At 44.3% G+C, this 14,017-nt stretch overlaps 1 long non-coding RNA gene across 1 annotated transcript; it reads right to left on the reverse strand.

Moving 5' to 3' along the window:
- Positions 1–4,403: 4,403 nt before the first annotated feature.
- LOC135213440 (uncharacterized) lies at positions 4,404–5,024 on the reverse strand. The gene is made up of 3 exons (XR_010314124.1): positions 4,930–5,024; positions 4,706–4,801; positions 4,404–4,599 (listed from the first exon to the last, which is right to left on the reverse strand). It is a non-coding gene; the product is annotated as an uncharacterized LOC135213440 (long non-coding RNA).
- Between the last annotated feature and the right edge of the window lie 8,993 nt (positions 5,025–14,017).

Consider the following 14,017-nt stretch of genomic DNA (forward strand, 5'->3'; position numbering starts at 1 on the left):
ACCCAGTTGGCACAACCTTCTAGCCCAGCCACACGTAGAACGGTACCACCCAAGCAGTCCAGTCCCTTCAACTTCACGGCTGGCTGTTATCCACCATCTCTTGCGAACGAGAGGCTTTTCTCGTAGCGCAGCAGCAGAGATGGCTGGACACGTCCGACAGTCCTCTGCAGCTGTGTAGCAGGGAAGTGGGCCGTCTTCTGTGGTTGGTGTCGTAGACAGGGTCTGTCTCCTCTCAGAGCCACTCTTCAGCAGGTAGCGGATTTCCTCGTGTTTCTTCGCCGAGAGAAGCTCCTCTCAGTACCCACAGTTTAAAGGATATAGAGCCGCCCTGGCTCTCGTCCTAAAACTGATGACTGGACATCTCGAATTCGTTCGAGATCTCCTTGCTAATGAGGAGCTTCGAAAGGTCTTGCCCACCCAGGGAACTCAGGCCCCCTGCGTGGGATGTGACTCTCGTCCTTAGGAGTTTGACTCGAAGACCCTTCGAGCCACTCCGAGAGTCGTCAGACAGGGATCTGACCCTCAAGACCCTCTTCTTGCTGGCCCTGGCATCGCGAAGAGAGTAGGGGAACTACATGGTCTTTCTTATGATGTTTAAACACACCAGAGGCTGGGGATCCGTGACGCTCGATTTCGTCCCGAACTTCGTAGCCAAGACTCAGAATCCGTCGATCCCCCCCTGACGACAGGTTCGAGTCTTTCACGATCCCCTCCCTTCTGGACTTCACCGATAACGATGCGGATGAGATGCTGCTTTGTCCTGTGAGGGCGCTACGGCGCTATCTGAAGAGAACTCGACACCTCAGGCCTGAGTGTCGACGCCTCTTCGTTAGCACTGGGGTTACCAAGAAAGAAGTTTCCAAGAAACACGCTTTCTTTCTGGCTGCGTGAGGTGATCAGAGGAGAGCGTACGAGGCTGATGGTAGCGACGACATCCGTACGCTCCGAGCCGAGAGCCCACGAAGTTAGAGGTATCGGACCCTCCTTAGCGTTCCCGTAAGAACTTCTCCGTGGCGCAAGTCCTGAAGGCAGGTGTCTGGGCCAACCAGACCACCTTCACGTCCTTCTACCTTCGGGATATTGCCCACAAGTCCTTGGATACTTTTTCCTTGGGACCTGTGGTGGCTGCTCAACACGTTGTGTAAGCTTACCCAGCACCCGAGCAGGCAGAACAGCATCGATTCCTGGTATGACTGGGAGAATGAATGTGCGAATGAGAGAGTGACTGGCTTCTCTTCACCATCTTTCTCTACCTCTACCTGTGGGCAGAGGGATACGGTCGTTACCACGCTGGAAGGGAGTCAGATGCAGGTAAGCTATTCAACAGAGCTCCATCCTATCTTTTAACTTTAACGAGATAGGATGTATATCCACCACTTTCTCAACAAGGGGGAGAAAGTGGATGCCTACATGAGACAAACCCATTACTTTATATTTGCTCATGTAAAGGAAAAAGTTCTTACAATGCTGGTACGAAGAGATACGCTTGCCTCTCTCTTAGTACTCGGCCCAGAGGTCTGACCATTGATCCTGCGGTGCACACCCAATCAATCGGACAGAGGCTTGGATCCATCCCTCGCTCTTACGACCAGGGAGGCATTCCAGGGATGGACGAACACCAGTCTGTTCATCAAAGACTCAGATTCCTCCCACCAAGAAGTGAGTCTTCCTATTGTTAAAGGACCGATGGTTTGTATTACGTAATCGGAACAAATGACAATTTGTCGAAAATGCATTTTTTCCTAACTATACAAACCTGAGGTCCTTTACATATAGTCCCTCCTCATGCCACCCCTCACTCTGCGTATTTTGCATGGGCCAAAAGCAAAAGTGATTTGTTTACCTCCCAGCCGCGCGACGATCGGACAAGCAGTTAACTACCGTTCTCCCCTTGTTCGAAGCTTACGACCGTTCCAGCTGCCGCTAGCTACTTCCTATTGTTAAAGGACCTCAGGTTTGTATAGTTAGGAAAAATGCAATTTTCGACAAATTGTCATATTGTGCTAGAGACTTCCAATATGTTGCAAATAAAGGTAAATGATTGAATATTACAAGAATGTAAGAGTTTTAGCTTACAATTGCGTGAGTCCAAAGTTGACCGAAGGTTGATATATTTGCACTTATCATTATTGATGTGAAAATATTTCAAAACTGATAAAAGCTACAAGCATGGGTTATTTTTTTGTTGTATTCTACATGAAATTGCTCACATTTTCATATATAAACTTGATGTAACGGCTAATATAAAAACGGTGCAAACATTACGACATCGGACGAAAAAATTTCTGATTTTTTCAGCAGTTACGGCACAGACGTAGAAAAAGTTTTTAACTGAAAGTCACCATAAATCGAAAATATTATGCTAGAGACTTCAATTTGTTGCAAAATGAGGCAAATAATTGAGTACAGGCAGTCCCCGGGTTACGACGGGGGTTCCGTTCTTGAGGCGCGTCGTAAGCCGAAAATCGTCGTAAGCCGGAACGACACTTGGAAATATGCCTTAAACTAAGAAAAGTTAGAGACCTTACCACCTGTTGACATGCAAGTAGATTGCATGATGTGTAGTGTGGTTATTCCAATGGCAAAGGATGGTTCTTGAAGGTATAATTCTTTATTAAAAACTCTTGTGACACTAAAAAGCACAATGTACTACACTTAATCCTTAGGTTAGATTATACACTAAACACTATATATTATGCACTGTACACTTCGTAGTAGTACGTATGTATTTAGATCCTGGAGTACACTAAAATCCCCAGTCTGGTAGCTCTGGAAGGTAAAAGTATAACACAATTAGTACGAAATACTACACAAAGTCCTGAATGCAATATGTAAATTATAGATATCAAGAGTAAAAGAGTTAATGTATGTTAATTAATTCCTTACTTTTAGTTTATAATTCCTTACTTTGAGTTATATCAAGAGTAAAAAAGTTATGTAGTTAATTAATTCCTTACCTTTAGTTTAAATTTGGCATTCATCGTAACCCTGGATGGACAAAGTCTTATGTGGCCCCATAGCCTACATCATTCAGGGGGTTCTGGAATGTACAAAAATAATTAGTATGTCAGTAAGTACTCTATGCATAGTAAGTTACATACAGTAATATGCACATACAGTGGTTTAATATCACATATATAACATGTATAAAACTTAGTTAATGTATGTTAATTAATTCCTTACCTTTAGTTTAAATTTGGGCATTCATCGTAACCTGGATGGACAAAGTCTTATGTGGCCCCATAGCCTACATCATTCAGGGGTTCTGGAATGTACAAAAAAATAATTTTTGTCAGTAAGTACTCTATGCATAGTAAGTTACATACAGTAATATGCACCATACAGTGGTTTAATATCAACTGGTATGCATTATTGTAAATGATTGGTCTACACCCCCTGTTCAGCAGGGAGTGTACAGTACCAATTCCATGAGGGACCTTGATCACTTATCCCATGTGAGAGATCTTGGTCACTTTTTTTTAGTATAACTTACTTAATGTATGTTAATTACTACTATGTATAATTCCTTACCTTTATGTTATGTAGTAACCCTGGACAAAGTTTTATGTGGGCCCATAGCCTGCATCATGGAGGGGGTCCTGGTTTTCTGGAATGTACCAAAAAAGTATCAAAGTTAAGTCATGTTATGTATGTTTAGTAAGTTACATACAGTAACCATACGTACAGTGGTTTATAACATGTACATATGTACATAATCAAACTTGGTTGGAAATTCCTGTAAAAAAAGTTATGTACGTATGTAATATGTACTACTGTATGTAAAAACCTTACTGTTCATACTTTGTTACACTACTGTTACATGTGATACGTATACTTTCCTGAAGGGTTTTTTCCATCCAAAAATGGTGCTTCTACTTGTAGTAGTTATCCCTTGATGACACTTGTAGTAACAACCTGGAGTTGTGTGAAAATGTTGTCTGGAAGGAAAAAAGTAACAAAATTAGTGTACAAAATATACACTACAGAAAGTTGTGAATGCATATGTTAATTACTGTAGATATATCAAGAGTACTAAAAGAGTTAATGTATGTTAATTAATTCCTTACCTTTAGTTTATATTTGGCATTCAATGTAACCCTGGATGGACAAAGTCTTATGTGGCCCCATAGCCTACATCATTCGGGGGTTTCTGGAATGTACAAAAAATAATTTTGTCAGTAAGTTACTCTATGCATAGTAAGTTACTACAGTAATATGCACCATACAGTGGTTTAATATCACATATAACATGTAGTATAAACTTAATTTAGAAATTCCTTACATAACTTACCAACTTTTAGTGAGTCTCAAAGCTGTTACCTAGGTTGTGGGAGATGGAGGTGGAGTGTAGAGCATTCATGATAAGGATGCATTCCAAACCTAACTTCAGTGTGCTTTATCACAGATAACAGGCTAGGATGATGGGCAGTCTGGAATGAAGAATTAATATTAAAGGACAGTATGTAACCACTTAGGTGTACAAAATTTATTGTACGTATGCAAACATTAAACACAACGAGAATTCCTTACCTTCAGCAAAATGAAGACATGTAGGCTATGTAGAGGTCTGGTTTATGTAAGTCACAGGTGCATGCCAGTCTGGAATGATAATGTAATACATATGATTATAGTATGTATGTTACATACATAACATGGTTATTACATATGTAATATTAAAACATTAATAAAAAAAAAATGTCCTTACCAAATTCTAGTGGTTGGCTTGCTTACTGGGATGGCCATATGGTACATGAGAGTGGGTGGCTGGGCTATGGAGTGGGATGGGCAGGTGCTTGGGAGTCTGGAATGATAAAAAAATATATAAAATGATAGTTACTACTACTGTAACTACTGCACATGTTATTACTGTTTGACATATGTAGTGTGTAATACGTATGGTTCAATATAAAAAATGAAGAATTCTTTTACCTGAAGGAATGGGAGAGGTGATACTACTCGTATCAACTGATTTGGGCTCTGGAGAGGTGATACTCGTATCAACTGATGAGGGAACATCTACATCTGGAAAGAATGATAGGGTATAAATATATTATAAGGTGGATGTAATTGTAGCATATGTACACTTTTAATAAAATTTCTATTAGCAATTTATAAAACATTTTATACAAATTTGTTAAGGATTCCTTACCTGATGTAGGGCGAGGCATCAAAACCATGGAAAGGCTCAGGGTCATCTGGGTCACTGTCACTATCAAAGGGGTCTGAAATGGAAAAAAAAAAAAATAATAAGGTTATGCAACATCAAACACATTGTACCACTATGTAGTTAGTGTACGTATGTATGTAGGGTGTAAACAATTTCCAAACAGAAAATGAGAAAAATGAAATTGCTTACCTGATTGTACACGTGCAGGTGGGCGGGCTGATACAGATGGGTCCAGGTACAGGGGGATCTGGAACTGTCACAGGTAGTACAGGGAGATCTGGAACTGTCACAGGTATTACAGGGAGATCTGGAACTGTCACAGGTAGTACAGGGGATCTGGAACTGTCACCACTTCTGCAATAAAATACAAATGATGAAATTAATGAAGTTACAATTTACTCTTACATTTAGTTGTTACATTAAAAAAATTAACACATTTTAATATGTACACTATGTAAACACATAAATTAGTAAAACAGTTCAGAATTCCTTACCAGGACTAGGAGTGGGAGGTGGTGGTACTGGAGACTTGTGAAAGAAAGTGTCAAGCCTGGACTGCACACTTCTCTTCGTCTGCTTCTCCTTCAGGGTCTCCTTTGTAGAAAGTCACCAAATCCATGATTCCTCTCTTGATTTTGTCAAACCTAGAAACGTTAGGGTCTTCTGCCTCAAAAGAAGCCAAGGCTCTCTCCAGATGAGTAAAACCCTCTGACAAGCCTTTCACAGTTAATGACCTGGGTTTTGGCTCTGGTGCCGCTCCTCTTCCTCAATCATTTGTTGTTCAAGTTCTAGTAAGTCCTCTGCAGACAATTCCTCTCCATGGGAAGCCAGCAGCTCTGTTACATCATCAGGTTCAAGATCTAGTTGCAGCCTCTTGCTTAGCCCTACGATCTTCCTCGTCACAGTCTCGACGTCTTCTGCCTGGTCAAGCCTTCAAAACTGTGCACAAACTGTGGACACAGTTTCCTCCAGGCCCCATTTAAAGTGGTCGTCTTCACCTCATCCCAAGCACTTGCAATGTTCTTCACTGCATCTGCAATGTTGTAGCCCTTCCAGAATTGCTTCAGTGTCAACTCCCTTGTTAGCTTCTATGGCCCTCAAAGCAAAACGTATGGTCCTTCTAAGGTAGTAATGCCTTGAAATTAGCTATTACTCCCTGGTCCATTGGCTGTATCAGCGATGTGGTATTGGGTGGGAGGTACACCACCTTCACATTAGGATGCATGTCGCTCAAATTTGAAGGGTGACCAGGGGCATTGTCCAGGACTAAGAGGGCCTTAAAAGGCAGACCCTTCGAAGTCAAATACCGCTCCACTGCTGGCACGAAATGGTCATTGAACCAATCTTCGAAGACCATTAAGGTAACCCACGCCTTCTTGTTAGATTTCCAAATCACAGGGAGTTGACTCTTGAAAATGCCCTTGAAAGCCCTGGGATTCTCGGCCAAATACACCAGCAGGGCTTCAGTTTCAAATCACCACTTGCATTGGCCCCAAACAGCAAAGTCAGTCGCTCCTTTCCAGCTTATGGCCAGGTGCTGACTTCTCCTCCTTGGAAAGGTACGTTCGATTTGGCATTCTTTTCCAAAATAATCCAGTCTCATCCACATTAAAGACTTGGTCAGCCGTGTAACCACCATCCTTAATTATCTCAGCCAAACCACCTGGAAAACTTTCTGCTGCTTCGCTATCAGCACTAGCAGCTTCACCTTGCAGCTTCACATTATTGCAAATTTGCACGAGCCTTAAAACGGTTAAACCAACCTCTACTCGCGGAAAATTCACCACCAGCACTGCCTTCGCCAAACTTTTTCACTACTGCCTCATGCAGCGCTCTAGCCTTCTCCTGGATCACACTTAAGCTCACCGGAACACGTCGCTGGTTCTGGTCCTCCAGCCAGATCATGAGCAATTTCTCCATTTCAACAATGCTCTGGCTACGTTGCTTCTCGTTTATCACCGTTGACTTCATCGGTGCAGCATCCTTAACGTGCTTCAGAATACGTTCCTTATCCTTCACAATGGTTACCACCGTGGTCCTGCTCAAGCCTAAAGAACGGCCTATTTCGGTGTTAGTTTCTCCCTTCTCCGAACGCTTTATCACGTCATATTTGACCTCCATCGTGATGACCTTCCTCTTCTTGGATGAACTATCATCGGAGGAAGTACTTTGGCGTTTAGGAGCCATTGTAAATTAGCGAAAATGGCAAGGAATTTCAGCAACGTCTCAGCACACAACCTAGTGGAATGCAGGCAGGCACGCGATTGAAGTGGCGTCCTTTCGTATTGTTACGCTTGGCGTCCTCGACCGTCCGAGGTCGTTGTTCGGTCAATTTACCATACAGTTTAATAGCGTTAATTAATTTATGCACCTCCGCTCAAAAACTAGTTCTGCATATGAGGTATCGTTAAAAAGCATAACAAAACGTCGTAACCTTGGAATTTGTGTTGTAATCTAACCAGAAACTTAGTTTTCATACAATCAACTTACCTGTCAGATATATACATAGCTAAGACTCCGTCGTCCCCGACAGAAATTCAAATTTCGCGCCACTCGCTACAGGTAGGTCAGGTGATCTACCGGCCTGCCCTGGGCGCAGGACTAGGAACCATCCCCGTTTTCTATCATATTTTCTCTGTCGCCGGTGGTATCAACATTGTTGTTATTACCTCCTGACTTAGATTCATTTTTCAACCTTTGATCAACGTTTTTCGGCTTTTTGGTGACGTATTTGGATCGTGTTTTGGCATTCGCTACTGTGGACTGTTTTTGGAATAACTCTTTTGGATTTTTCTCAGTATGTCTGATTCTAATGTGAGTGTGAGAATGTGTGTGAATGTAGGCTGCAGGGTGAGGATACCGAAAGCTTCGGTTGATCCTCACACTGTATGCCGTAAATGTAGGGGGGTTCAGTGTTCTGCTATTAATACTTGTAAGGAATGCGAGGGATTGAATGCAGAGAGTGGAAGACTTTGACTTCTTATTTGAAGAAGTTAGAGAGGGATAGAGTTAGACGGCTGAAAGGTGTGAGTTCAAGGCCTATTGAGCCTTTCACGGATAATTCTAATCCTACTGATGTAGATTCTCCCTATATATCTCATTCTCAGAGTGCTTTTCGATTGCGGCATCGGAAATCGCCAATCTGAAAGCTACTATTAGAGACATGAAGTCCAGATGGCTGACTCCAAAGGTAAGGCTAGTGATAGTGAACATTTCAGTGAAGTGAGTTCTCTAAGTGTTGTGGAGGGGGCGTTTGATCGTCCCTGCGACGCTCCCAGGCCTAGACCTCTTCCAAGCTCCCATGCCCAGAGGAGAAGGAAAGTCGAAAGCCTTAAGGAGGTCGTGGGGAATACCCCAAACGGTCAGACGTCCCTTCAGCTAGCTCTGCTTCATGGCAGGCGGCTCAAGGGCGCTATAGGAAAAAGCGTCTTTCGCGAGTGTTTTCTCGTCTCTCCCTCCCTCCCGCACCTAAACGAGGGTGGAAGGAGTCGAACTTGTCGAGACCGCTGAAGCGTCATATGAAGCCCGACATAGATTCGAGCCCAGAGCGCTTCTCAGATGACGCTCCGTCTGCTATTAAGAAAGCGAAGGTGGCGTCAGCGTCACCTGACGCTTGTGCGGAAGTACCCCTTCCTTCTTCTTCCCCGAGTGATGACGAAAGGCGTCATGCACTAGACGTGGGAGAAGCGTCAAGAAAGATAATTATGGCAGGTTCAGGAACAACTGTCATCTCTTGTGGGAGTTTAGCGCCCCGTCGGAAGGACGTGACGCTTCCAATTAAGAAGAAGTCTCGTCCTCTCTCACCTGCTCGAAGAGAAGCGTCAGACAGACGTGAAACTGCTAAACGTCTTGCAGAAGCTTCGAGTTCGAGAGCTAGAACGGGGGCTTACGAACGTAAGACGTCTTTTAGAAGTGAAGCGTCATTGAAAGCGGATCTTAGACGTGACGCTCCGTCCAATATTGTGACGCCGAGTAGGACGCCTTTAGAGAGCGGAGCGTCTTCCAGGCGCGAAGCGTCATCAAGACGTCAGCAAGAGAACGTCAGCCATGACGCTCGGAGAACGGGAAGCGTCATACAAGGCGTCTTCTAAAGTTCAAGAGAAGCCGGAGCTTGTGACGCCTTCCAAGTCTTTTAAAGCGGGAAAGAGGAAAGAGTATCATTCCCTTAGCCCTCTCCTATTAGGATTTGTCTCCTCCAGAAGAGGAAAGTTCAGAAAGGAGAAACGGAGACTCAGATAGATCCCGAGTTGGAGGAAAACTCGGATGATGAAGTTCATGGAAGAGAGGGTCTGTCCAACTATAAGGTTTTGACTACCCTGCTTCTTGAGGAGTATGGAGACGAGTTGACTCCTGCTGCTCCTCCTTCTCCGCGCTCGCTCTTTTCCAGTGCTAAGACGAAGAAGCCCTCGTCTTTTCTAAAAATGAAACCCACCATCTCGATGAAGCGGGCATTACACACCTTAGACTCATGGATGAAGTCTAAGAAAGACTTAGTCAGGACAGTCTTTTGCATGCCTCCAGCAAGATTAGCTGGGAAAAGAGGCATATGGTATAAGACGGGAGAGAATATGGGTATCGCTCTCCCTTCTACAACAGAGGCAGATTTTTCGACTTTGGTTGACGCTTCAAGGCGTCCAAGTCTCAATTCTGCACGAATTACATGGGGTATTTCAGAACTGGATCATCTCCTCAAGGGACTCTTTCATGTATTGGAAGTCTTCAACTTCTTAGATTGGTCCCTTGGGGTGATGTCCAAGAAAGCCCATGATTCAGAAGGAATCGAACCTGAAGCCCTGTTATGTCATTTTGTCTTGCATTGACAAAGCGGTACAGGATGGATCTTTTGAAATCTCTTCATTATTTGGAGCAGGTCTTTTAAAGAAAAGGACGGTGTATGGCGCCTTCTTAACAAAGGCAGTCTCGCATGCTCAGAGGGCACTCTACTGTATGCGCCTCTTTCTGACTTTTTGTTCCCTTCTCAGTTAGTGAAGGACGTTGCTCACTCGTTAACTGAGAAGGCGACTCAGGATCTTCTGACGCAGTCAGCTAGGAAGAAGAAACCTGTTTCTACATATGACAAGAAAGGACCTAGTACATCATTGCAGCCCTTTCGAGGTGGTCCGATCTCCAGACCTCCCGCAAGAAGGAAGGCTCCGGAGAAGAGAGGTAGGTCTGCCTTTCGTCCCTTTAAAAAGGGAAAATGAAAAAAAAAAAACATCTCTCCTCCAAGCACCAGTAGGTGCCAGGCTCCTAGGATTCGTGGAGGCCTGGACACTGATAAACGCAGACGCGTCTGCATTGGCTATCATAAGGAAGGATATCGTATCCCTTTCCTGACGCTCCTCCCCTAACGTCAATACCAAGGGAACTATCAGCCAAGTACAAGGACCCTGTGCTGAGGGATACTCTTCGATCGATGGTGGAACAAATGTGGGACAAGAGAGCGATAGAACTAGTACTGGATCAAAACTCCCCGGGGTTTTACAATCGCCTTTTTCTAGTGGCGAAAGCCTCGGGAGGCTGGAGACCAGTACTGGACGTCAGCTCTCTGAACAAATTTGTTCAGAAGGAGAAGTTCTCCATGGAGACTTCTGCTTCAGTCCTAGCGTCATTACGACAAGGAGATTGGATGGTGTCTCTAGATCTCCAGGACGCCTACTTTCATGTCCCGATCCACCCTTCATCGAAGAAGTACCTCCGTTTCATGACGGGGGAAGGAAGGATCTTTCAGTTCAGAGCCTTGTTTTGTTTCGGCCTGTCCACAGCTCCTCAGGTCTTCACAAGCCTGATGAAGAATGTGGCGAGGTTTCTTCACCTCAAAGGAGTAAATATCTCTGTATCTGGACGACTGGCTCATCAGGGCCAGATCAGAGAGACAGTGCTTGGAGGACCTAATGTTAACTCTAGATTTGATCAAAGCGTTGGGATTGCTCGTGAACCTCGAGAAGTCGCAGCTGACCCCCAGACAAGACCTAGTCTATCTGGGGATTCGGATGGATTCTCGGGGTTTTCGAGTTTTTCCTTCGCAAGAGAGAATCGCAAAAGGTTTGCGTATAGTCTCTCTCTTCTTAGAGAAGGAACAAACGTCAGCGAGGGAATGGTTGAGCCTTCTGGGGACGCTTTCCTCACTACAACAATTCTTCCCTCTAGGAAGAAACTACATGTTCGTCCGCTTCAATTCTTCCTCAAGAGGTTCTTGGAGCTGGAAAACCGGACAACTGTCAGACGTTTTTCCCATTCCAAGGGAGACAAAAGTCACACCTACAATGGTGGTTGCTCCCCTCTGGAAGAGAACAAAGGGATCTCTCTAAGAACACAGAACCCAGACCTAGTGTTGTTCTCCGACGCGTCGGAGAGAGGTTGGGGAGCGACATTAGGCTCAGAAGAGGTGTCAGGCACCTGGGAACCAGCACAGGTGACTTGGCACATAAACTGCAAGGAGCTCTTTGCCGTACATCTGGCTTTGAAGAGTCTAGAACCTCTGGTATCAAACAAGGTAGTGCAAGTAAATGTGGACAACACCACCGCACTTGCCTACATTCGGAAACAGGGAGGGACGCACTCCTCGTTCCTTTACGAGCTGACGAGAGACCTATTACTTTGGACGTCTCACAGGAACATCTCCCTACTGACAAGGTTCGTACAGGGAGTAAAGAATGTGAGGGCGGACAGGCTCAGCAGGAGGAAACCAGGTCCTTCATTATACAGAATGGACTCTACACGAGGGAGTGTGTCTCGATCTCTGGTCTCTGTGGGGGACTCCTCTTGTGGATCTCTTCGCAACATTCATTTCAAAAAGGCTCCCAGTGTTTTGCTCGGTCGTGGAAGATCCAAGAGCACTTATGGTAGACGCCTTCCTGCTAAATTGGTCTCGAGTAGACGTTTATGCTTTTCCCCATTCAAAATCTCCTGGGGTTAGTAATGAAAAAGTTTGTTGCGTCAAAGGAGACGAGGATGACGTTAATAGCCCCCTTTTGGCCAGCCCAGGAATGGTTCACGGAGGTTGGTAGAGTGGATCGTAGACTTTCCAAGATCCCTACCAAGAAGGACGGATCTTCTCAGACAACCACACTTCAAGAGGTACCATCAAAACCTCCCCGCTCTCGCTCTGACTGCCTTTCGCTATCGAAAAACTTGTCAGAGCGAGAGGCTTTTCTCGCGAAGTGCAAGCGCGATCGCGAGAGCACGCAGAACCTCCACTACGAAAGTATACCAGTCGAAGTGGGAGGTATTTAGAAGGTGGTGTAGATCCAAGAAGTTGTTCCTCTCCTCTACCTCTATAGCGGAAATTGCTGAATTCTTGCTATTCCTGAGAGTAAAATCTCATCTAGCCGTATCCACAATAAAGGGATACAGAAGTATGCTCCTCGGCTGTATTCAGGAACAGAGATTAGATCTGGCAAATAACAAAGATCTCCACGATCTCATAAGATCTTTTGAGACTTCTAAGTCTAAGGAACCAGTACATCCGAACTGGAACTGGACGTAGTTCCTCAAATATCTGTCATCGGATAGATTCGAACCTCCTCATCTGGCATCGTTTTAGAGACATACTATAAAATGCCTATTACCTATTATCTTTAGCTAACGGCAAAGAGAATTAGTGAATTACAAGCTCTGCAGGATAAAGTAGGATTCAAGGGAGACTCGGCTATTTGCTCGTTTAAGACCCTGTTTTTAGCGAAAAACGAGAATCCCACGAATCCTGGCCTAAGTCATTCGAAGTCAAAGGACTGTCGAGTCTCGTAGGCAGAGAAGCGAGAGGTCTCTATGCCCTGTTAGAGCGCTGAAGTTCTACCTTCAGAGAAAGCGTCAGTTGGAGGCTCTAGACAAGGTCTCTGGTGCGCGGTAAAAGACCCCCACAAGACTGATGTCCAAGAATGCTCTGGCGTTCTTGTAAGAAACGTCATTACGGACGCTCATAAGGTCTGTCCTGACGAACAGTTACAACTACTAAGAGTAAAAGCTCATGAAGTAAGTAAGAGCGGTAGCGACGTCTCTCTCGTTTTATAAGAATATGTCGCTTAAAAAACATCATAGATACGACATATTGGAGATGCAACTCAGTATTTGCATCTCATTACTTGAAAGACGTGCGTGTGACGTATGAGAAGTGTTTTTTCTCTAGGTCCTATCGTATCGGCAGATACGATTCTGGGTACGGGAGCCGACACCAATCCTTAAATATATATACTGTTCTTCTTTTTGGATATGGTCGAGAGTCTCTTCGAACAATGGAGGACTTAGGCTCGCACGGGCGGCCGTCTATGTTGTTCATAAGAGAATTCTTGTCATATCCAATTAGTTGGGTATAATTTTTTTTTTGAAAATTATGTATGTGTGCGTAGTGGTTTTTGAGTTACGGTTGTTGTGACGAGTTCGGGGATAACTCGTAACAATCCTTAGTTCTAACATATGGTTAGGATCAGGTGGCTCGGGATTGTTGTGTGCTCCTTCATAAGGTGTATTGTCATATAAGTGGATCAGCACCCATTGACAAAGTCCTTTTAGGCTCTGCCGAGTAAGTGGGTAAGACCCCATCGGCAGACCCACAAGAACTCTTGGCCATAGATACATATCTCGCTAAAGTTTCTTGAGGTGATGCAGACTACTGGGCAAACACCCACGAAGTCTACCACCTATCAGGTAGGAACCAAGGTTTTATTTATACCTACAACATATGTTGTTTACCTGTCTATTCCATATAGTAGCTGTCTCTTACCCTCCACCGAAGGGTGCCAATCAGCTATGTATATATCTGACAGGTAAGTTGATTGTATGAAAATGATATTGTTTTTTTTTATGATACAATGTTTCATACATACTTACCTGGCAGATATATACAATTAA

Source organism: Macrobrachium nipponense, chromosome 42, assembly GCF_015104395.2.
Source record: "Macrobrachium nipponense isolate FS-2020 chromosome 42, ASM1510439v2, whole genome shotgun sequence".
NCBI lineage: Eukaryota > Metazoa > Arthropoda > Malacostraca > Decapoda > Palaemonidae > Macrobrachium > Macrobrachium nipponense.